Below are 25048 nucleotides of genomic sequence, written 5' to 3' on the forward strand. Positions count from 1 at the left end.
TCAAGTTTTGCTCCTCTGCATATATATTCCCTGTGAAAAGCTGCCTGTGTGTCATAATTTATTCGCAAAGTCAACTATAAGTCCTTTATAGGGATGCAGAGAGCTTCGGAACAAAAGATTTAAATAAAGCAAAAAATAGAAATATTTAAGAAGGAATAAAAAAGAGGGTTCAGCATATCAAACAAAGACCCCAAAAGAGCACAAAGTGTTGATTTTGGGTTGAAACATTTGAGCTCTTACAAGTAAGAGGTTTGTGCAGCATAGTAGCTGAACGCAGCTTCATCCTGTTTGCTTCTGAACTTACCAGGTGAAGGTTTCCTGCAGACCCCACTGCGCACCGAGAGAAGATCCGCCAGCATCTAGCTGAGTTGTTTCAAAAATCAATTACCTTTCTGGTGCAATCATACTGTAGCCGGGCTCAAACCCTCAACCTGAGCCAACATCATCAAAAGAATAAAAAGACAAAAAAGCAACTGGTGTTTTAGGCAAACTCACCCTCAGCAAAAAGTAGTAAACTCAAAGCTTATTTAATTTAGCACACTTGAGTATCAATATAGTGAGTATACTACAGACCATGTACATGTAGTGTAGGAAGTATACCAATTGAATACTTCTTCAGACTGAATTGGAAAATTTTAAGTTTACAATAAACAGTACATATACAAAAATAAACTCCCTCACTTAGACTAAGTATAGATGTAGTTCACTTAAATAGACCACACTGGAAAAAGTGCACATTTCATGAAGTTTATGAAAAAAACAGGGAAGAATTTCACATGGAAAAATATTCTGACATGACGGGGTGTGTTCTTACCATACATCTTCAGTCATTATGTTTGCAAGACATATATAGTATTTGACAATTATCATTCATAACTTTAATTAGGCTTCATTCCCTTAGCAAAAAGTACTACACTTGAAGAATATTTTATTAAGTATACTTGAGTATAAGTAAGGTTACCATGTACATGTGTAAGTGTAGGAACTAACTGAATACATACGTTAACAACAGAAAAAGTGGTTCATTTATTCTTTTTTGCCTTTTTTTTACATTTATTTTCATAAAAATACTTTTAAAATATCATAAAGTTGTTATTTTCCCCTAAAAATACGGAAAACCTGTTTTATGCTGATGAAAGCAAGCCAAAGCCACCAATGAATGAAGATTTTTATACAACAGCACCATCTACCTGTTGGACAGAGAACAGCAATTTCTAAGCAAGACAATTTTCACATATTAAATCACAAACATGAAAAAAGCTTTTTGTTAAAATGACAACAATGTCTTCTGATTTATGGGTTCTTTGTTTATTTTCTTGCTGCATTAAGTGAAATGAGTGTATGTTTAGTTTTTTGTTGTTGCTTTACAGAAGACATTAATGCACATATTCTCCCAACGTATAGATTATTAGAATTAAATTGTCTCTGCTGCCTTAAAGTAAGAAGAAAAAAAAGCTACTTTTTTGTTAGTTTTTGTGTATAAAGATAGTTAACGGATGAAGACTTTCTAGATTTGTTCAACTTAATTTTCCTACACAAATCATATAAAGTGAAAACATAACTTGTCACTAATAGGATCAATGAAGCAAAACCCACAGAAGGTCTTGATCTTTGGAGTAAATTTCCCTCAAAAAGAATTGTTGAAGGGAAGTTTGGATTAATTTGCCTTGAATCACCTTGCAGCATCGCAGCACATAAGTAAAGGTTGACCCTCTGGCTCAGAAACGTCAGCCTCTTTTCAGTGAACTCTTCAGATTACTGAACCAAAAAAAAAGGCTGTAAAAATTTGTGGGACTCCGGGGATCCAGGTTCTGTCCAGCCCTTCAGGTCTCTCTTGCCAGGTGGATTTACAAGCCCCAGCATGGACAGATCTGACAGGACAGATGGAGGATGACAGAGCAGGGGAGAGCAGAGAGGAAAGAGATGATCGAGTGCCTTAGCGTGTGCCAGAGAGCATAGGAGGTCTTCTGGAGGCCAGAGCTCAGCTCTGCTAAACCTGAGCCAGAGCAGAGGCTCAGCTTTGACCTCTGTGTTCCCAGCAGAACCACAGAGCGCTGGCTGCGTTTCAAAGATGCAAAAAAATAAGCGGTTAAACTTCAAAATTCAGCTTCTCCTACGTCTGCAGGTCAGGTGCAGCAGGGAGGCATGTCGGATCAAAGCCTGAATTCCGCAGAGTATGCTGGTGCTGCCAAAGATCCGTTGACATGCTCGTCAGCTCCAAGAGAAACATTTTAAACCCTTTTTTTTTACTGACCCCCAAAAATCTTTCCACATTTCAAGGAAAGCGAAAAGAAAAAGAACTGACTGACAGCTCTTTCTGGCAGCTCTGATGGTTCTCCATCCTTCAGCTGGATCCTGCATAATCTTTCTGACAGTAGTTGAAACCAGCACAAGTGCTGATGCTTGACATGTTGGGAAATTGATGTTTGACTGGAGCTTCGAGTCCCCCCAGGAGAAAAGAAGAAGAGCTTTTTCTGGTTTTCTGTTGTGATGCTAATGAGAGCAAATTGATTTCAGGTGGATCAAAGCTCAGCAGATCATTTCAAAACACAAATGATGGTTGGAAGAGGAATTGTCTTTAGGAAAAGCAAACATTATTATTTAATTTCTCTCTGACTAAATTATGACATTTATATTTTCTTGATAAATATTCTCTCACTTGCCTGACTTTCTGAGCCACAAAGAACAGCAGGGACTCAGGGGATGGAAAATGTGTCTTTTTTTATTTGCATGCTACATATTTGTGTTGTGAAAGAAGAGTAAAAAGAACAAACAAACAGCCAACTAATAAAATATTGCAACATCTACAACTCTGCAGACAAAAAAGATAGATGTGTTAAAACAATTAAATGGTACTTTCATTTTTTTAAGCCTATATGCAAAGCATGGTTGTATATTTCATACAAATAATCAAATAATTTAAAAAAATCACATTTATTTTCCTTATTTTTTAAATACTTGTAATATATATCAAACAACTCTGTTATGTTGTTTAATATATATTACAAACAATGGTATCCTATTTATTTACTTGTAGACATCTTGTCTGGATATTTTTAGATGTCTATTATAGAACCTTTTTAAAAACAATTATTAAATATAAAATACATTTTTTATTTTTACAATTATTTGCATTTGTGATTTTGTTCACAGATGACAAGAAATCATAAAATTCTACAATCCAAGAAGTAGCAAACACTCCTACTCAAATCTATTGGGGGTTAAACTCGCATCAAAATAACATTTCAACATATATGACGTATTATTTAAAGTCATGTTTTTTGCATAGCTTGGCCAAAGGTGAGACCTATACTCAGGAATGACTTATTTGTGATTTTCTAAAAATAAATAGGCTTATGTGTTTTTAAGTCTTCCACTAATTACCACTAGAGGGCACTTTAGATGTGTGAATCTGTGTTTGCTGCTGACAGCAACGCAGAAGAAACACCGCTCAGTTTTACTCTGGGCTCGATGGAATTGTTCAAAAGTACACGGACAATAAAGAATTCAACGAATTTACCGACTTGAAGTAATATAAAGAGTTAAGTTGACTTGTTAGCATGTTTTTAATGCTTTGTTTTTATTTTTATTTTTGTACATGTTGCACTAATTAACTAGACACTTATGGTACAGAAGCGTGCTCAAATTCAGTTGAATATTTTTATCTATTCCATTATTATAATTTGCCTTTGAAGATAACATGTCTGTTCAGGTTCCCACATTTTGGAAATACGTTTCTTCCAAAAGTGCCACTTATTCTCCAGAAAGTCCAAAAAATATGGAATGCAACTCCATGTGTAAACAGTATATTCAGAAAAATCCAAACAGCACAACTTTATTGTTTAACAATCTTACAAATAAAAAACCCAAATGTGGACATTTTGAACACACAAGAATCCCCTAAACTGACAGTGCAGATGGTAAATGAAAAAGGGTGCAGCAACCTGTGCTAATTGCATAAATATTTTATACACAGTATAGACCACACCTTCTCATTCAAATGAACGAGAAGGTGTGTCCAAACACTGTACTGTATATCGCATATTTATGCATTTTACACACTTTAAGGCGCACTTAAAATACTTTAGAGTACACTTAAAATGCTTTTTCATTTTCGTCTTGGATGGATTATTACTGGGCGTCTTCATTGATTTTGAAGCAATTTTGAGAGCTACAAGGCGCAGATTACTGTGAAGACACTTAAAAATGTCTGAATGACAGACTTGTCTCTGACTGTTTTGTCGTGGTAAATGGACCTTATTCTGTGCGCCTTGTATATGATAAACTGTCTAAAATAAACTATTCATTAACGACATACCTTATAATCCGGTGCGCTTTATGCAGAAAATAGGGTATTTGAACAATTATACTTTGAACAGTTTTTAGACACTATTAGATCATCCTTTAGTACATTTAGTACATTGAGGATCTTGTTCTAAGTCTCTTTATGAATACCGCCTTCCGTTCTCATGGGTGACACGGTTCTCCTGAGTTCAGCAGCTCGCTCATGCAGAGCAGCTGCGAGTCCGGCTGCTCTGCTCAGAGACATGGTTCGCTCGCGCGGATCAGCCCGCTTGTCCTGTTCACACTCTAAAGCCTTCTCTGGAGCGCCACGCTGTCTGTAAAAGCCGGAGCAGTGGTGACCCACAATCTGAATAAGTTGTTTACATGCATCATAATGGGTTCAACAATATAGCTGTGAACATTGAAATAATCATGATTTAGATATTTAATGGAGAACAGAACAGAACAATTTTAAATGTGAATTTCATTCCTCTTCCTATATAACCTTTACCGGTCAAAACTTTAGTTCTATTCACATTAACATGTGTAATCTGTTTATTACTTACTCAGACATGAAAGATTATTGTAAAATATCTGTCATCAGATATTTGTGGCTTAGAAAGGAGGATAGGAGCACATTCATCATTTAACAATGACATTTTCAAATAATAATTTTGCACTTTTTTTTATATTCTTGCAGATTTGAATGCCTGTCAGCTGAAATCTCAAAATTGATTTTGTAGAAAAAGGGAAAATTTTACCCCCAAACAGGAAACAGCCTGGTCTGGTGCAGTGGGGGGCCACCTTCATGCTCTAAGAGGACCTCCATATTACAACATCTGTTTGCTAGTTTCACATCTGTCTGCAGTCGACAGCAGCCCAACCAAGACCGGGACTGCTCATTATTTACAGAAAACTAGTTACTTTTACAAGAATGGCGTTTTTTCTGCTCGGCAAGCTGAAAAAAACACCTGTGATAAATTTCCTGAAATGATTTTTCCTGAGATAAGGCATTGGGATTTTTTCCTTTTTTGCTGGTACGCAGTGTATTTTCGGCATCAAAGTCCCACTCCGATGAAAATTGTGTTTTTGGTGTTTTTAAAATGTTCTTATGGAATTTTTCTGGTGATGGAGGACATAAATAAAGAAAATTAAGCCTAAAATGTCCTTTCTGACTATTTATTTATTCAAATCATTTTGACTCAGGAGCAGATGAAAAAATGCTGTTGGAAAAAGCTTGTAGTTGTGAAGTAGAAGCTACTTTGGCAAGCCACAAGCTCCCTGCTTGCTCTATTCTGATGCATCCCTTGTAAACGACTAGATCTATAAATGAATCAAAAGATGAGTTGAGTGGGACTTTACAGGGGAAAAGCCTCTTCTTTGTGCATGAGGCAGGAGCAGACTAGAAATGTCCACAAGTGGGAGCTATTTGACTTCGACTCTTCTCAACCCATCACTTCTTCCTTCAGACTGAAAAAAAACCCATCTTCCACCTATATCCTGCTCATCAATCATGTAGATCCACAAATGTCACACAAAACGAAGAGTATTAACAAAATCCTTAGAAGCCCAGCATGAACACATTTTGGGGATTCAGAAACAAACTGTTCTGCAGCCCTTTGGACAAATAAACTGAATTTTTACTGAAACGATCCAGCGGCTGTTTTTGAAGAGCTTGCACATAGATTGTTAGCCTTTGGATAAATGTATAGCTGAGGCTGATCTACTGAGACTATTATGAGGTGGCCTGGTCAAGCTCTTGCAAGAGTTTCTCTTGGGGTGGGGGGCTTGAAACATTTGGACATTTTTCAGACATAATTCCAGAACTCGTGGACCTCTGCGGCCCTCACTGGAGAACCATTTAGCATTCGACTTGATAAACACAAGTCACTTTGGTTTCTGTTCTTGTGCGCCGACGTGGGGCTGGAGGGGTGTTATCAGCATCGCGAGTTGAGTGTTTCAGAGTTCAAGCCCTGCAGAACATCTTTATTTGGTTGTGCGTCAACGGTTCTGTGCCGATGTCCCACCTTTCCCTTTTCGCCACTCATCACTCTGTGGGGGACTACAGGGAGAAATAAAACTGCCCTAAACACACATCAGTCAAAGTACAGGTTTCATACTTAAACATGCTGAAATTCCTGCATACACAGAAAAGTAAACACCCTCCCTCCCTCCCCATATGCCTCCTCTATCTTCACTAGGATCTGAAGAAGCAGGGACACCAAACAATCCGCAACAAAGCGCGTCCACTGCAGGCCCTGAACTTGAGAAATTTCACAGATGTGATTGTCGGAAACGTTCATGAAACGTTTGAGTCTTTAACCGACAGAAATCCGCCTCTCCCTTTTTCCGAGGCCTCAGAAAGCATTGTTGTAATTTCTCTGACAGCTTCTGTACAACATGCCGCTCAGCTCCAGTAAACAGAAGTATGGTAAAGGCTGAAAAGCCGACAGAGGCAGCTTTCACGTCAAGTCCAGTTTTTCTCCATACCTTCAGTGTTTTACCTCCTTTTACAATATTTGTGTATAACATAAACACGGTGCACCATTGGAATGTTATTCCAAGCTATCTAATTTGCGTTGATTACATTAATATTTTTGTGTGGGGTTGTAATTGCCCGTTTCCGTCTGCCAATGTTTATTTTCTTTTTTAAACTCCTTCCTCTCTACTCCTCCTTCACTGGATTACTTTCACCATTAGCACACAATTAAGGGGGATTAGTTCGTCTGATAATCCTCCTGTAGTTCCTGTGTGTGACAGGTTGTGTGTTTTTTTGTTAGCCTGGAATGAGGCCAGAAGAACAATCGAATGCGAGGACAGTAATGTTTAAAATGGAACAATTATAAAAGTGTTAACTTTTTTATTTTTTATTTTTTAGTTTGGCATTACTTTACAACAAACTGTTGTAGGGTTTTTTGTTTCTTCAGCTTCCTGAGATCTTTCAGCATTCAGTCCAATGAAAATCATGTTTTTGACCTTTTTAACATCTTCTTGTGGCATTTTTCTCGTGATGGAGGACATATGTAAAAAAAAAAGAAACTTAAAATTGAATTTCGGAGTCTTTCTTTGTTCAAATTGTGAATCAGGAGCAGAGGACAAAAATGCTGATAAAGAAATTTGTGGCGTAAAAAATATGCTGGCCAGGAAACAAGCACCCTGCTCTGCCCCAGTGATGCATCTAGTTGCAGACGACCAGATCCATGCACATCTTTATTGTCCTGGTCCGAGCTGTTTTTTGGCTCAAAATTGTATGGCTGGATGGCTCCAATATCGCTCATCCTTTTTGTTCCGCCTGTAATGTTAGGTTGGGATTGTGAGTTAGGTGAGAGGCTGTAAACTAGCAGGAGAGAGTGTAAACAGACAGCACTAAGTAATGGGGAAGGGAAGGGGACAGGGTTACTCCCTGTCAACAATCCCAGCCACAACTCAGATGCTGATTTTTAGTGAATTTCTACCACTCTGCAGAAACTTTCCTAGAAATATACACTGATATTTTTTATTTTATTTTATTTATTTTTTTTATTTTGGTTAAATACATCATCACTGAGAATAAATTAAAAGACAAGTGGGGCGGAATTTTATGGTCCATGGTGAATTTCATCACAAAATGTTGGGATTCCTTGGAACACTCCCAAGTTAATGTTCAAAACATTTCTTTAAAATAAAAGAACATTTAGAAGAATAAATCCCAGCACACTTATCCCCAATGCTTTACTTGGACTAAACGTTCATTTTTTGTGTAAAATTCCTTTTGCAGCTAAAGCCCACTTTTGAAGTGTCTTAATAAGATTCTCTGGTGTTACTAAATTAAAAAAAAACCTTAAAACCACAAACAACTCTCCTTATTTAATCCCATAACCTGTGGGCTGTTTAACCATTCTAGGTCCGGAGTGCCTAACCCAAAACTAATTTTTTTTAAAGGTAACATGGGCGAATGTAGGGGAGTACCTGCTTCAAAGTCATATTTAGAAAAACAGAAAACTCAGATTTTGACAAACAGACCATGTTTAATATTTCTGTATAGTACATAATTTTATTACAGACTCAAGGTCCAAATATCAACAACACATAAAAAGTTAGACATACAGAAGAATTAAAACACATGGGGTTCAGTGTCTTGGCCAAGGGCACTTCAACACATGGGTGGGCAAGGTGGGAACTGAACCAGCAATCTTCCAATCAGAGGTTGACCGCTCTATCTCTGCACCATAGCCGCCCCGATCCATGTCATCAGAATTTCAAGAAAAAGCTTAAAAGGTTAGGTGACCGACAGCAGAAAGTCCACTCATGGTTCAGAAACTTAGATGTCAGTGTGACATGCATATTGGCTTGGCGAGGCTATGAAGCTCTTCATCGTCAAGACTCTGCTGCTCTTAAACCACACGAGCAGGTGTTTGTCTGTTTTGTCAATCCATCACAGCTGTTTTATGAAAAATACCTCTTTACATTTCGACTCTGATCTTAACGACGCTGCTATTGAGATTTGCCTGAAAACATATGGACACATAATCCTAATTCTCCCTGTGATTATTTATACAGATCCAAGATTGGGACCTTTGCTCTTCGTAAAAGCAGACAGTCCATAAGTCAGCAGGGCAGAGAATCAAAGCTTTGTATTTTTTCTTCTTTATCATAATCCCAGTGAAATCTTTGATTTATGACGTTTTAAATTATGCTTAACTTGTCAGCTCAGTGAAGGAAAATGCTGAACCGTTTCAAAGCCCTTGTGCATTCTTTGTGAGCCTTGCAGTGACATTATTCGTACTCGCTGGCGCTGTTGCAAGGCCAAAGGTCAATATAAAAAGCAAATCTGAGTTTTGACTCTGGGCTGAACTTTGGTGAAGACAGACACATGAAAAGAAAACAAAACAAATCACAGTCTGGTGAATGAGAAGCCCTCTTTTACAGTACATGTGGTTTCGAGACTTGCTCTTGTTCTTGACAAAGAATCTCCCAATAAAAGGAAAGATATGGCGGCGTTAGTGCAGAGAAAAGTGGGATTATGTGTGTCGTTTTTCTGGCAGGAAGCAGAAGCCAAAAGAAACATCTTTGCATTTCTGACTCATTTATATCACTTTGTACTGCCACGATGCTCACACATAAATGTGAGTTCACTGACACCGAAGCTGCACCCACATAAGACATGCAAGCTCTGCACTGATACTGGACAGTGGTGCAAGTATTTGCTCTCAGAAAGATTTTATTAAAATTAGTCAGCCTTGTATAAACAGTTTAATACATGAACTTAAATATTTGGGGGGAAAAATCAGTTTGGAACTTTTTCAAAAATAACAGTTGCACAATAAGGTGAAGCCGTCTCAATAGACCCAGTAATGCTGAGTTATGGAGCAATTTATTTCAGACGTAATGTTTGGCTAATTGAAGAGACATTAAAAACAAGATTGTTATTGGATTTCACAGAAGACTGCATTTTTCCTTGATAACAAGCATAAACAACTTCTCTTAATGACATATGTTTCCATATGTATGGCAAATTCTATTACAGGATTTCAATAAAATATATTCTGACCATTATGGCATTTAAAAATGTCAGCACAGGGTGATTGTCAGAAGTCAGAACTCTGTCTCTCCCTCTTGTCACTGGCAGGAGCCGTCCGCAGTGTTCTAGCCGTACTACAACTCCCAGCAACCCCCAGCACACACTTCTGGATGCTGGGATTCTGCTGCACACCTGACTCTCATTCATTCATTCATTCATTCATTCATTCATTCATTCATTCATTCATTCATTCATTCATTCATCAACCACAGCATACTTAAGATCAGCACTGAGCCTAACCTCAGTGTGAAGTATTATATGTGCCACTCTGCCTTCCTTACGGAGTGTTATATTTGGACCTGATCTTCGGTGTCCTGACCCTGTTTCTGACTCTGTTTGACTGCCGCCTGGCCCGACTCTCACCTGGATCTTGACTATCCCGTCTCTCCTCGGATTAGCTCATGCCTGCTATTGACCCCTGCCTGACCCTGATTTAGCTTTGTGGACTGATTTAGCTTTGTGGACTTGTAGCTGAGCTAATAAACCTGCTGCATTTGGATCCAGCCATCTGCCTGTTCTTGTGACAGTGATATCTTGGAAGAAAAGTTTCAAGATATTACAAGATTGGAAGTTTGTACTCACGAATGAATGTCTAGCTTTAATTCCAACTAAAGGAAATTTGGATAACAATACACACATATTATCTTGACATTTGGTTTAAGTAAATAAATGTACACTCCATGTAGATCTTATGACCAACCTAAACCAAACACTGCTAATTAATATACACAACTCTACAGTAAACCTAATCTGCACATGGAAACACAAGTTTGACAAAAAATAAATAAATAAATAAACAAAGCAAAGAAAAGAAAAAACAAACAACCTGTTAAAACTCCAAAATGTCCAAGAATCCCGGATAAGCCCCCACTTTGTTACAATCTGTCTCACAGGTTGTTAGTTTTTGATACTGACCTAATTTTATGGAGGTGCTGTCCTGTGCTTGTCTGATTGAGAATTTGAAGCATTTGATGAGTGTTGCTCATAGTAAGTTTGATAAATATGAATACATCTACTTTTTTCCCCCAAAACTAGCTACCCCCTAGAATGTAACAATCATTTAAATTGGGGTTTCTGTAAAGGGTGTGTGTAAGCATACTGAAGAAATCTTTGGATCCATTTCTAAAACCAGCACTCAGAATACAGATAAATATGGATTTATGGAGAAAATTGATGCGGGAAGTATGGATGGTCTACTGGTGGTGGGAATGCACAACAAGGTGCTCTGGGAAATCCCAGAAACAGGTTGGTAGCTCAAGGAGTAAGTGTGCATTAGAGGATGAGCTTACTGTGAAGGGGTAGGGGTAGACAGAGTCTACTGGTAGAATGCACAGATGGTGTAGGGGCAGATAAAAAAAAGAAAACACAAGCCTGATGGTGGTCTGAGCCAAAACCAAGTCTGGAGATCCAGAAAGCAGGATCCACAAGAGAGAGGCAGACCCAGCGATTATAGAGGAGGTTAATTGGGCCAGAGGCACACATGGAGAATCCAGATTGAATCCAGGAGACAAGTTACATTAGGTTTCCACTAATCAGACTTGGAGAATGACTGCAGTGTAATCAGTGAATATGTCAATACAACAGGAAGACAGGGCTCTTTCAGTAGGACCATGCAGGTCAAAGCAACAATTTCAACAATGCAGGTAGAACCATACTATGTATGAATTCATTCACTTTTCCCTAACTAACCCCTGTAAAATTAATAGTCCAGGACAAGTAGTGGCTTGGATTTTAATAGAATTTGGACAAATGCTCATTGCATTTTTTTAACCACCAAATACGTTGTTACCCATTTGCCAAAGTAAAAAAACCTACAAAACATGAAGAGTTTGTCTCAGTCTTGGGTAGTTTTGTGTTGATTTTTTGCAGGCTGCTTTACCTTTGATTAGGTGCAGCTGTTTTCACTTACCATAGTTAATTATGTCACAGGTACTTAGGGAGTCCTAACAATGTCATTTGTGTTGGAATTGTCTGTTGATTTCTCATATTGTGCAGTTCCTGTGATTAAAGCATCTTGTGGACTTACCTTCCTGCATTTGGGTCCTTGGTGTTTGTTGTCACAATACATTCCAACCATGATGGATCCAGCAGGACAAGCTATTTCTTAGAGGTTCCCCTGTTGTCTACTGGAAGGAATCCACCACAGGAGGGACTTTCCTCCTTGATTCAGGATATCCAGAACTGTGTGTCGGGCATGCAAGGGTTGCATGGATGCTTAGTTTAGTCTGGGTCACAGGCAAAGTGAAGGGGTGGGAGCTGACCATGTGGGACAGGGGATGTGGCTGACTGTCTCATCTTTCTGACGTTTTCTGCGCAGCTCTGCACTGTTTTTGACTCGACCACACCATATCCTGCAGCCGCATCATTGACTGGGTTTCTGGTAGGGTGTTGTATTGGAGTTCTACCCTCTGAAACTCCAATAATAGCAGTACACCCTCCAGTCCAAAGTTCCACTGTGCAAGAAGCCACAGATCTTAGTGGGGTTCCTCCTGAGTTCCATGACTTAGGTTATGTTTTCTGTAAGTCGCGGGCTAAAGCACTTCCTATGACAAAGAGGCAGACTCGTTTGGATCCATATGCAACTGTGTTTATTGACGAATACATACAAGGCGAGAGGATGGTTAAAGAGCAAACGAGCCAGTTGGCTAACATGCAAGCGAGAACAAAGTGGGCAAGGGCAAGGCAAAAGCGTAGTCGAAAAAAAGTCCTAAACACACAAAGGGAAACAAAGTAATATAGACTTTTACCAAGGCCCAAACAAGATTTTGCTCGGTGCCAGATTAAATAGAGATGAGGTGATTACAGAATGCGGAACAGCTGGTGGAAAGTCCGTGAACAATGAAATGTGGCTGATAGGAGACTGCTGTGTCCGAATTACTACCCTAATCCTTAAAATCCTATACAGTGCCGCACTATATAGTTCCCATGATTTTAAAAGCAATTCGGACACCCATGCTTACAACTTTTCTCTTTCGGGTGTTGTTCATTTGGCGCTTGACAAGAAAACAAAGTGGCGCATTAGCCCCACCACCTGGTCAGGAGGTGAACTACTTCTACTTTAACAGATTAGGACCAAACCAATTTTCCAAAGTAAAAACCCAATAAATATAAACATTTTACGAAGACTATTTATGAATCTGCTGTGTTCTGATGATGGAAAATGTGACTGATTTATAAATAATAAAATTACAAACACCATTGTGTAGATTTAATGTATTTGTTCAGTAGTTACTAGTCCATGGCCATGTTTATATTTATTTTCGTGGCGCTGAACCCTTTACTGTCTCGTGTGAGGAGCATTTTTTCTCTTCCACCTTACTGAAAATGGCAAATATTAATCTGGCCCTTTTCCTGTTGGCAATAATTCGATTATTGCCAATACTTTCATTTTTAAAAATTAATATGAAAATCCAAAAACCCAGCCAAAAAAACATTAGATTCTCTAGCATTCAAAAATACTTTATAAACTAAAATGTAAGACATCAGAACAAATAGAAACATTCCAAAAATAAAATTTAATTTCCGAAAAGGAAATAATTCATGTCTTCCGTGTCTCTACTGCTTTGCCAACTTAAAGGTGCCTGTCCCAGCCCTCTACGCTGATGGTCCGACACATGATTGGACTTTTGGTTGACCCGCAGGACCATCGAGCATCTTGTGGAGCAGCTTTGGGTTCCTCACAATCAGGGGGGGGCACAGGAGACTGAGGTCCTGGTGTTCCTTTTCTGGCTGGCGTGTGGCACATCTTACCGTGTGGTAGCCAGGGCCTTTTACATGCCACGGTCCACTGTGAGTGACATTGTCCACAGGACGGCGGACCGCATCCTCCAGCTGATGCCCAGGGTCATTCGGCTTCCCAGTGTGAATGAACTGCCATAAGTTGCCTCTGGTTTTTTTAGCAGCTTGCTGGGTCTGCTGCCTTCCAAAAGGTCGTGGGGAGCATTGATGGCTACCACATAAGAATTAGGGCCCCAAAAGAAGATCAGCTTCTTACTTTAACAGGAAGCTTTTTTATTCAATTCTTGCGTTTGTTTTTAGCCTTCAACGCAAATTAGCGTTAGCTTTAGCATTACCGAAATTGATGAGCTTCAGAATAATGTAGGTTGTCGATTGAAGAATATAACATATTACACATGTCATATAATATATACACAAATATATTTGACAACAGATACTTTATATTTCTTAAAATACTTACATTTATAAGTCATCTTCTTCACGCCACCGTGCACCATTTTCGGATACATCAAACGCAATACATTGTGGTCCATACGCAATGCATTTAGGTCTATATTCGCCAATCTAGTGAGCATCGATCCACACTGGTTTTGCGCGGAGACTTCTGGGAAATTTCTAGGGCATTGAATTATGGAACTGTAGATTCGGAAACCCCTACAAAAATGGCGGCCGCACTATATAGGGGTTAGGGCGGTGTCAGGTAGGAAGGGACTGGTGAGCGTGAAGGACCCAAAATGCAGAGACGGGAGCACACAGTTCCTGGCCAAGGGATTTAATAATTAATTTAACAAAAAGAACTGCTAAGCAGGGAAACAAAAACCAAAACTCACTGTGGGCATAGCATGATAAACAGGGCAGAAGACGTACATGGAAGAGACATTAATGACGTTAAGACATTAATGGACCAGCACAAGAGGAAGGCAGAGACAAGACTTAAATACAAACAGGAATGACAAGACACAGGTGAACATGATCAGGGCAGATTGGGACAGAGGAAGTAAAACTCAAGAACATGACAAAAAAGGAAACCTTTCAAAATAAAACAGGAAACAAAACTCAAACATGACAGTGACAAAAACGGAAAGCAAAAACCAATACAAAGAAACCCAAACCATGACAGGCGGTAATTCGGACACAGGGGTAGTGTAAGGAAAGGGGACCAGGTGAAAGCTAATACTCAGAAGATTGCTCTCTCTGGTGGTCAGAGGAGGAGACAGATGGTTGACTCCTGACACTTCCCCCTCACCATTCACATGACTGTGCCATTGATCTACTCTTCGGAACCCAGCCTCTCATGGTTACATCTATCCCCTGTCACATCCCAAACAGGAGTCTATGGAACAGTACTTACAAGAGAGATTACTGGCTGGGATAATTTGACCCTCTTCTTCTCCAGCAGGGGCTGGTTTGTTTTTTGTGGGTAAATGTGATGGTGGCTTGCTGCATTAACTATAGGTGTTTGAACTCCATCACTGTATGAAATAACTACCCCTTTCCATTGTTACAGACTGCTTTTTATATGGAAAGGGGGGCACCATTTTTTCCAAGTTGGACCTCCAGTATCATCTACCTAGTGCATATCCATGAGAGGGGAAGACCACTTTTAACACCCCTCCTGGATATTTTAAATACTTGCTTATGCCCTTTGGACTGACAAATGCTCCTGCAGTTTTCCTGTGCTTCATCAATGCTGTCCTCATGGATATGGTTAACAAGTTTTTTTTTTTTGTGTATTTGCATGAAACTCTCATCCTTTCTCCAGACCTTGAGACACATGTTCTGCATGTCAAAGCTATTTTGTAACGCCTCCTGGAGAACCAACTATAATGGAAGGCAGAGAAATGTGAGTTCCACACTACTCAAACTATGTTTCTTGGTCACGTGATCTCTCCTGGTTCCCTACAAATGAATTCCACTAAGTTCGATAGTGTCCTGGAATGGCCCACTCCCACTGACAGAATTAAGCTGCAACTGCTTTGGGGTTTGTACATTTCTACTGGCCATCTATCAGAGGATTTAGTGATGTGGCTGCACCGCTGGGATGAGGGGCCCAGCAAAGCCTTTGCTGAGCATAAAAGATCCTTCACTACATCTCCAGTTCGGGTTCAGCCTGATGCCTCCAAGCAGTTTACTGTGGAGGTGGATGCGTCTAATTCAGGAGTAGGAGCTGTGCTGTGAGGGGTTTCTAACACTACATCAAGGCTATTCAAAGTTTTATACAAATATTAACACATTTACTAATGTATTTTGCTTTCATTAATCAAGTTATTGAATCCTAAGGAGCTGCAAGCCAGATAAAACAAGTTAGGGGGTGCTTCAAGAACCTAATCAATACTTTTCCACTGAAAAACAAATCTATAAATTATCTTGCTGGCAGAAGCATGGGGAGACTGGCACTGACCACTGAAAACGCAGATTTTTTTAAAGACAACCATTCAAGGTATTAAAGATCATGGGGAGTTTCTCCTCTCCTGCCAGACTTTGGCTGAAGCCACAAAGGGAACACACCTAAGGATAAAACTGTTGTGTGCATCTGACTATGCGTTGTCTGTCATGGTGACGATCCAGAGTACTCTATACGACTTTGATCCAACTTTAAAAGGACTAGAATCCAAATTTTTGTCACTTTCTTCCTCATCAACGAACAAGCAGAGATTAGCATGGGCCACGCCACTATATTGGTGACCCTGGATGTGATAAGGAGGTAGTGAATTTGTTTTTGAGTTAGCATCCTGCCCTCGGCATGACCAGAGTTCAGACAAAGCAAGCGGTAAACAGAAACCCTGAATCCTACACATTTCTTTACTTATCCTAAATTTCCTTCTTGTCATACTTGTGGGGACAATGGTGAGATTATATTGAATCAATTTAAATTAATTTTATTTAATAAAGATACATGTAATTGTAAAAGCCAAAGTAAATTAATAAATTTCAATTATACAAAGTATGTCAATGTTGGATCAGGGTCTTAAAACTGTGTTATGGTGACACTAAGTCTATGGTGGCAATAGTCTATGGGAAACTAAATGTGTTATGGTGACACAGTCATTTCAATTTGGCAACAGACACCTGCTTGTTGGACACAGTAGCTGTTTTAGCTCATTTTATGGGGAACTGTGGGAGGTGATGAACCCTAAATTAGAATAAAAAGGTGGTTTTGTTTTGTTTGTTCTGTAATGTTACTTTGTAAGGGAGCGCTGGACTGAGGATTAAAGCAGAGAGTGTGAGATGCTGTTGTTTCTTTGTGTCCCCACGCGGAGCTTTGCTTGCTTAAGGTGCGTCAACGTGTGTGGAGATGCTTGTGTGGAGCTGTGTGTGTGGTCACAGTTAAAGGACTAATTCACATGAATAATTGAATATTGAGGGTTGCATTAAGCAAAAGATTATTGCAAAGTGGAAGATGATAAACAAGCAGAGACATGAGATGTTGGCTTATTGCGGAGGGCCAGCAAATCAAACAGAAGAGAAAGCAGCGGCTGTGAAAATGGCAGAAGTAGCTGATATAGAAATCAGAGCAGCAGGATTGCAGGGTGAGGAAAGATGTCGTTCAAAGTAATCATGGGGAAGGCACAGGAAAAAAATCAGACAAGAAATAAAAGAGGGCAATGAGGAAAATAAAAGAGCAAGGATGCTGGGTTGTATAAGGTGAAGAGAAAGAAAACGAAAACACGAAAGGGAACTGACTAAGTCATTTGTTTAAAGGATTCATTTTAGTGAAATGGTTGATTTTTTTTTTTTTTTTATGTTAATGTACCTAAATTGTTGTGTGGTGTGTTCTGTGCTTTTGTTTAGTTTTGAAAAACTGTTGCAGTCCAAAAGTTATTATTTAGGTCAGGGGTCAGCAACCTTTACCACTAAAACACAGGGAGGCGCAACACCCTTTGGAAAACCAAGTGTTTCCAGTGAAAGGCACAATTTCACTCGTTTTTAAAGTTCATGCAGAGATGTTCATTTTTTTTTGCATCCTCTGTTCCGATGAAAACTATTTTCCAAGAGGTCACAAAACGAGCAAACATATTGTAATAAACTAGCAGTTAATCCACTTCTCTAATGGATTTTTTTTTATCAAACAACTTGTCATGATCCGAAAACGAGACAGACCCAGATGCTGAAACTTGAAAGGAGGATACAGGTAAGTGGCAAGGTGAGTAATAAGGATTTGTTTCGATCCGATGAGATCAGGGGTTTTGGCGTGGCTGGAGGTTCTGGCGAAGTTACGACCGTGGCGGGACTGGAGGCTCTGATGTAGTTTGGAGTTCGTGGTGTGGCTGGAGATCTTGGCTGCGGATCTTGAGGAGGTAGGTCTCCTCAGGAGATTTAGGAAAGTAGCTGCTGCTCGTGGAAGCGTCTGACTCAGGTGAATCTCGTGGCATGAAGTCCTGAGGCAAAAACAAAAAACGTTAACGAGGGATGAAGACAAGGGGGCCAGATGTGAGTCTAGGGATAGACTAAGCACCATCAGGGGTAACGAACTGGTGATGAATGCTGGAGCTAGGTCTCCTGAAGTAGAGCAGAGTCTTGATGAGGTGAGTAGTCACAGCTGGAGGAGTCAGGAGCAGAGCAGGGAGGGGGAGGAGAACTGACAGAGGCACCATGACAAAACCTTTTTTCTCATCTTGATCAGAATGTTTTTGGGCAAAAGCTGCATGTTTATTCTGGGATGTCTTGCCACATTTGAGATTTGTTGTTTGCTAATTATTCATTACATATTAATCATACTGGTAAAGTCGTTGAAAGCAAACAAATCTGCACAGGTGCCATTAACCCTTGTGCTATCCTTGGCACTTTACCATTGGGAGTGCGCTGAACCTTTTTTCTTCAATGATTTGTGATCTTCACTGGTGTTCATGGATTACATGAAATCTTTCCACCTTTGTCATGGTAGGGAGGGAGAACACGTTAATGTAAGGGTGGGGTCATCTAAGATAGCACAAGGGTTAAACATACTATTTTTTTCAGGAACTTCAATTTTCTCAAAATTCTCCATCGTTGTCCTACCTGGGTCGGAACTTTGTTGGGATTACAACTCCGGACGGACTTGTGGCGGTGAAGCAGGTCACATAAAACTTTACATAGAGAATGTCTACATTTAGATTTTTTTTCCCTAATAATTAGCCCCTTAGTTTTTTGTTTTGTTTTTTAAAATTATTTTTATTATCTTTCCTGTTTACTTCTTGCCGACCGTAGTCGTCAGCATAGGGGAGCCGCTCCAAGGACGAACACCTCACCTGGTTCCGACCTGCTCACAGAAGTACAACAGCTGGTCGACAGACGACCCGGAGAAGTTCTGTATGATGATGCTTTTTTTCACTTCTCATTCAACATGTACTTTCATGTACACTTTCCATCCCATAACAGTCTCTGGTCCATGTTCAGAAACGCCTCCTCTGTGCATTCACGCTGCTCTCCCACTGCCCGCTCTCACATCCCGACGGTGTCAAAGGCACCATGAAAGGAGGGGTAGAGAAGGCAGAGCATTCTTCTGGCCCCATGCACTGGAGGCTGAGCCATGGGAGATAAGGAAGCTAGACTCAGACTGGTAAGTAGGGGAACTACACCCCTACTGGACATAAAGGTGGCAGCAGGGTAGTTTCCTTTCGCTTGACACCAGCAGGAGGAGGTGGATGATGTAATACGACCCCTAAAGCTTCACAGGGGAATGGTTAGAGAATGAGTTTGAAATGTTTGAAACACAGGGCCATAGGCTGGCATTTGGAGTTTAGGAATCCGAAGTTACTTGCATGACAGCAACAGGAGAGCTACAAGGGATAGAAAACGCGGCAGGCAATCTGCTAAGACCATGTGTTGATTATTTTCCCACACATGATAGGTTTATTGGTGAAAGGATGCGTGAAAAGAATTTCTGTTGTCACCTAATTTTGCCTATGATTGATTCAGCGGTGTACGAGAGGCATGCCATATACCACATGAATTTGGATAAAAGCAAACATATTTCTGAAGTTGATAACTTCAAGGTCCAGCTGTTTAAATTACAGGTGTTAGAAAAAATTGTTTTGGCGATATATCGCGATAGTTCATTTGGCGACACTTGTATCGATTCAAAATGTTGTCATGATGATATTTATTTAATTATTTATGAGCGTCCTTCAGCGGCTCGCTCTTGTTTTCCACTTTAACCTCCGACCACTACTTGGCAGCAGAGCGCACAGAGCCTCTTTGAGCAGCTCTACACCGCACAAAACAACAAGAAGACCTCAGCTACAGACAGCTTTTTTCGCTGTTATGAGACATGTACTACTTTGTTTTTACTTAGGATGGGTACCGAACCGAAAATCTGCGCCATGTTGCTGCCAGTACCATAGAAAGTTGCAGATTGCGGTGCTTTGTAACAGATTCAGATAAGAAAGAGGCTCCTGACCCGTTTAAAAGTTTTTAAGAAGCTACATTAAGCAGTATTGAAAATGTTTCAATAAAGTTTTTTTTTCTTATACTGAAAAATATTTTGTTGTAAAATTTAGATAATGTTGACTGTTCCCTTTATATATTTTAAGTTACCAAAATAAAAGGACTATGAATTTGCTCAATATATACATCAATATATATACATCATATTTATTTTAACTTTTAACTTTTGTCCCAGATTATGTTGGAACAGGTGGCGGGAGACCAGCTGGATACATCACCAAATAACAAAACAGCATGGAGACAACAAAGGGTCATGGAAGAGCCCATTACAGTGGCTTGGAGGTCACCAGGGTTTTCAGTATATGTTGGTTGCAGTTGACTTTTTTACAGAGTGGTTGGACGTTTGGCAAGCAAAGCAGGACAGTGCCTTTGTTATTAAGTGTCAAATTATTATTTTCCACAGCACAGGTTCTGAAAAACTGCCAAAAAATCTGTGCACAGACGAGATTTAACTGGGTTAAAGTGCTTCTCATTGCTGTCATGACTGTCAGATGCTCTGTGTCAGTACTCTCCCAATGAGCTTCTAACAGGTTAACAGTTTCCAGGACCAGCAGAACTGCTGAAAATGAGCAAAGACTCCATCGGATATCAGTACAAACAATACAAACAATATTCTAACAAACTTAAAGCTTTAGTTTTCAGCTTTTGCATCATAACATATTTTCTATATACTGTGCCTCATTTAATAGCTTTTTCCCTGTTTAACCACACTCAAATCCATCAGAGGGTATTAAAAATAAATAATAATAAAAGTAATTTAGCCGTGTGTGTGTTTTGATCATTTGCGCAGGTTACGCCCAATGCCCAAAAAATAACCAAACATTTCTTGTGCGTGCAGACTGTTACCCTCATGGTCAAAATGGCTTAATTCAGAGTATAAAGATGAACACAGGACAGAAACACAGTTTCTGGAAGAATGGGAAGATTTTTACTTTTTTTACTGAACGGAATGGCAAGTCACTACGTTTATTATTATGAGCTTTTGGAAGCAGTAAAATTGTTCATGGCCGAAAAGAACAAAACGTATCCCGGGGATAATTAAAAACTCTTCCTGATCAACACAAATTGTCTCCTTTATTAACAAGTTGAAGCTTTTCAAAGGTCACATTCAAACCGGCAGTCTGTCCCACATTCCTTCTTTGCGGAGCTCACAGCAGAAGGCTGGAATCCAAATGAATAAAGCGCAGAACGTGACGCTGCTTGCTGGACGGAAACTTTACTTTGCAATTTGAGGACCTGCAGCAAAAATGATAGCAGATCACTTTTCTCATCGATCCTTTAATGCAGACACTGACTGCCTGGGATCCCCACTTGTCACTGATGAGGCAGCGAGCGAACTGGAGATGATTGAGCTGAAATCTCTTTTGAAAGAAGACCCTGTAATGTTTTGGAGAACGGAAAAATACACATGTGTAAAAGAGCTGCTCTCAAGCTGCTGTCGACGTTCTCCTCAATATATGTCTGCCAGTCTCTGTCGATTTGTCTAATTTGTGGCCATTAATGAGGAAGTTGGTGCACACAAATGAGCATTTTGTGTGTACAATTTATTAATTTGTTAGCACATAAGCAACAAAGTAGCATTTGTTTGCACAAATTGGTAATTTATGGGCACATTAGTATTTTGTGAGCACAATTTAGTCTTTTGTGGACAAAAATTAGCATATTGTGTGCACAATTTAGCATTTTTTACACACACAATTATTTTCTTTGATGACTATAATGTCCAGGGCTCTGTACTGATCCAAGTCTCAGGACATAAGTTAAGTTATGAAAGAAACACTCAGGCCTCTGCCCGGGCTCCTGCACCTTACCAACAAAAAGATCACCACATGGTCATTGGATTATCCCTTGTGCTATCCTAGGCACTTTAACATTGAGAGTTGGGTCATCTAGACCCCAAAAGACAGTGCGCTGAACCTTTTTTCTTCAATGATTTGTGATCTTCACTTGTGTCCATGGATTACATGAAATCCTCTTCACCTTTATCCATCTTTGTCATGGTAGGGAGAAGATGTCAATGTCAGGGTGGAGTCATAGGATACCACAAGGGTTTAATTACAGTGGTCTGCTATCAAAGTGAGGATGTGGATCAGACCACTTGTCTTAACACTGTTTCTACTCAAGCATCAACATTTCCTGACAGATGTGGGATCCTACAAGAAAACATCACAAACACATTTCAGAAAAAAAGGCCACTTAAAAATTTCCAAGTCAGAGATCAAAACCCTAAATTCCAAAAATCCCTCATTCAATCATGCACCACAAACCACAGCACCCTCATTACATACTATATGCCCAGAGAGGAAATGTCTCAAATAAATGGATGGTAAGAATGCGCTCTGTGTGATATGGAACAATATTTTTTGAATTGTTGCATTAAAAATGTCAAAAAAAAATTAAACAAATGAAGCATTTTATCTTACAGCCTTGTCATGTACCAACTACAACGGATTTCCCTGAACTGTAAAATATAACTTAAAGTTTCTAAGTGATTTAATGTAGTGTACGAAATCTACAGTCAGACATGCTAATTTGGGTTCAGTCTTACTGGACATCCCAGAGTAAAAGATGCTACAGACAAAGCTTGTGTCTATTTATAACATCTTGCGTGTGCTGTACGTGTGGAGCTGCAATTACAGTAGCCTACAGAGGGTTTGCCTATTGAGCTAAATGGTGGCACTCTTATCACTCACGTTCTCTTATCTCCAACAATATAATTGCTGACTTCCAATCATGCTTGTTTTCCTCTGTTAGGGAGACTTTTTCCTCGTAGCAGTGAGTTTGCTCCCACTTCCGTTCTGATCTTAGAATGGCCCCACCTTCTCAGTGAAACCAAGAGAATACTCGGAGGAATGCATGAACATACATATAAACAGATACATACTTACTGGTCATGCCAGGAATGAAAGAGGGATCATTAACTTTCATGGAATCTATTAAAGGATTTGGTATGTCTCAGGGGCACGGCAAGAGCTCATTATACTCTTGTAACGAGCTTAAAAAAATGTGCCCTTCGTACATCAGCGGGAGTCTTGCCACATGAAGGTTTTACAATGAAAGCATCATTAGGAGATGAAAATGGGAATGTTTCAACTCCAACTTTGATTAAAGACTTCAAACAAACAGCTGGGATGTCTTTTCAGTGTTTCAGTTTATATAGCAAATCAAAGTCAGTTTATATAACTATTTATGATGTTTTATTTTGTTAGAATTTTTTCAATCTTAAAATTGAAACTGGTTGTTTGCCCATGTGAAATTATATAAATACGTATATATTTTTTGTTTTTACAGACTGTATCAGAAACCATTTTTTATGTTTTCCTCTGACTTGAGGAACACACACCGCCCTGTGGTCCTTGGTTTGCATGTGTTGAAGAGGGCCTGCACCTCAACGTTGTGTTGTGGCTAACCGAGAGCCGACCACTTTAAATGAACCCAAATTGTTTTAAACCATCTTGAGTTAATTTTCTGGTTGAAGATGACAAAGAGGGGATCGCCTCGTGGATGGATTGTTTCACCACAGATGTGTATACACATGGTTTTTTCATAGCGGTGGACCACAATGAGATGATGCTACTTAAATATTTGTGGGTACCAGTTAGAAGTGGTTGGATTTTGACAACTCACTTATGTTAAGTAAGGCGGATTTGACAGCTAAAGCCAGACAAACAGACTTGCAGAGCTGCAAATTGGTCTCAGCAGGGAATTTACAGGATTAAACTGAGCTCCCTAATTGTCTTTGATGTTGTGTGAAAAAAGAAAGTACACAACTTTAAATGTCTCTATCTATTCATATCGACTAAAAAATATTCAGGATCATATCTGGCTATAGTAAAGTTTCAAAAGAAAACCCATTGCTTGCAGAAACAAATGTTTGTTGTATGCCAAATTTTGTAAATTGCTCAACCATTTTTAAGCAACAGGCAGTCCAAGATGATACCGACAAAGTGATCTTTAGTCACAACAAAACTTGGGAAGATGGTATAGAAACACTTAAAAACGTCTAACTTGACAAATATAAACCCATTGGTTAAACCAGTGTTTTTCAACCTTTTCTGAGCCACGGCACACTTTAACCTTAAAAAAAATCCCGCGGCACACCAGCATCCAAAAATTTAAAAAAAAGGAGAAACTCATAGTCTGTATTGATTTACAGCCCCTCCCTCCACAATCTCACATGCATTTTTGAGATAATTGTTACAGAAAAAACTGGAAACTGCAGCTGTTTTTTTTCTAAAAGATGCAATAAAAGTTAAGTTAGAAGATTTAAAAACAGTTTGTGTGTTCGTTAGTTTCAAGACGTTTAACAACAGATCTCCTTTTGCGCTGTCACTCTCACAACCCAATGCATCATGGGAAATGTAGTGCATAAAACGGCCGAAGATCGGTTTTCGGAGCTTCATTGTTTGTTCACTTGTTCCACGGTCTGATACCGGATTCTGTGGAAAGCTACACCGCTAAAGACGAGCTTTAGCTGGTATTTTTGTTGGAACTGAGCGACTTTACGAGCTAAATCGGGACAAGGAAGTGAAGACTTTAAGCACTTCTGATTGGTCAGACCGATGACATGTGATTAACCCCCCCAACACGGGACTTTTCCAAAATACAGCCGAAGGTGCAGCTGAATCGCGGTACGTCATTCTTATCAAAATGTCTTTAATAAAATAAAATAAACGCAAAGAAAAGGTATTTTACGATCTTCTATATTCCTAACTCCTCAGTGTTTTATCAGGACCTGTTTGGATGAACAAAGAGCTAAAATCCTGGAGATGGGAAATGTTTTTAGATCAGTTAATGAGGGCAATTTCCCACGGCACACTTGGCCATCTCCCACGGCACACTAGTGTGCCGCGGCACACTGGTTGAAAAACACTGGGTTAAACATCCAAATGGTGAACAGGAAAACAAATACATTTATTAACTGTAGATGTACAGTATTTTCTGCACTATAGGGTGCACCAGATTATAAGACGCACCATCAATGAACGTCTATTTTTGAACTTGTGTCATACGTAAGGTACACTAAGCGAGACAAAAGAG

Source organism: Oryzias latipes, chromosome 19 (assembly GCF_053564925.1).
Source record: "Oryzias latipes strain Hd-rR chromosome 19, Olatipes_Hd-rR_3.1".
Taxonomy (NCBI): domain Eukaryota; kingdom Metazoa; phylum Chordata; class Actinopteri; order Beloniformes; family Adrianichthyidae; genus Oryzias; species Oryzias latipes.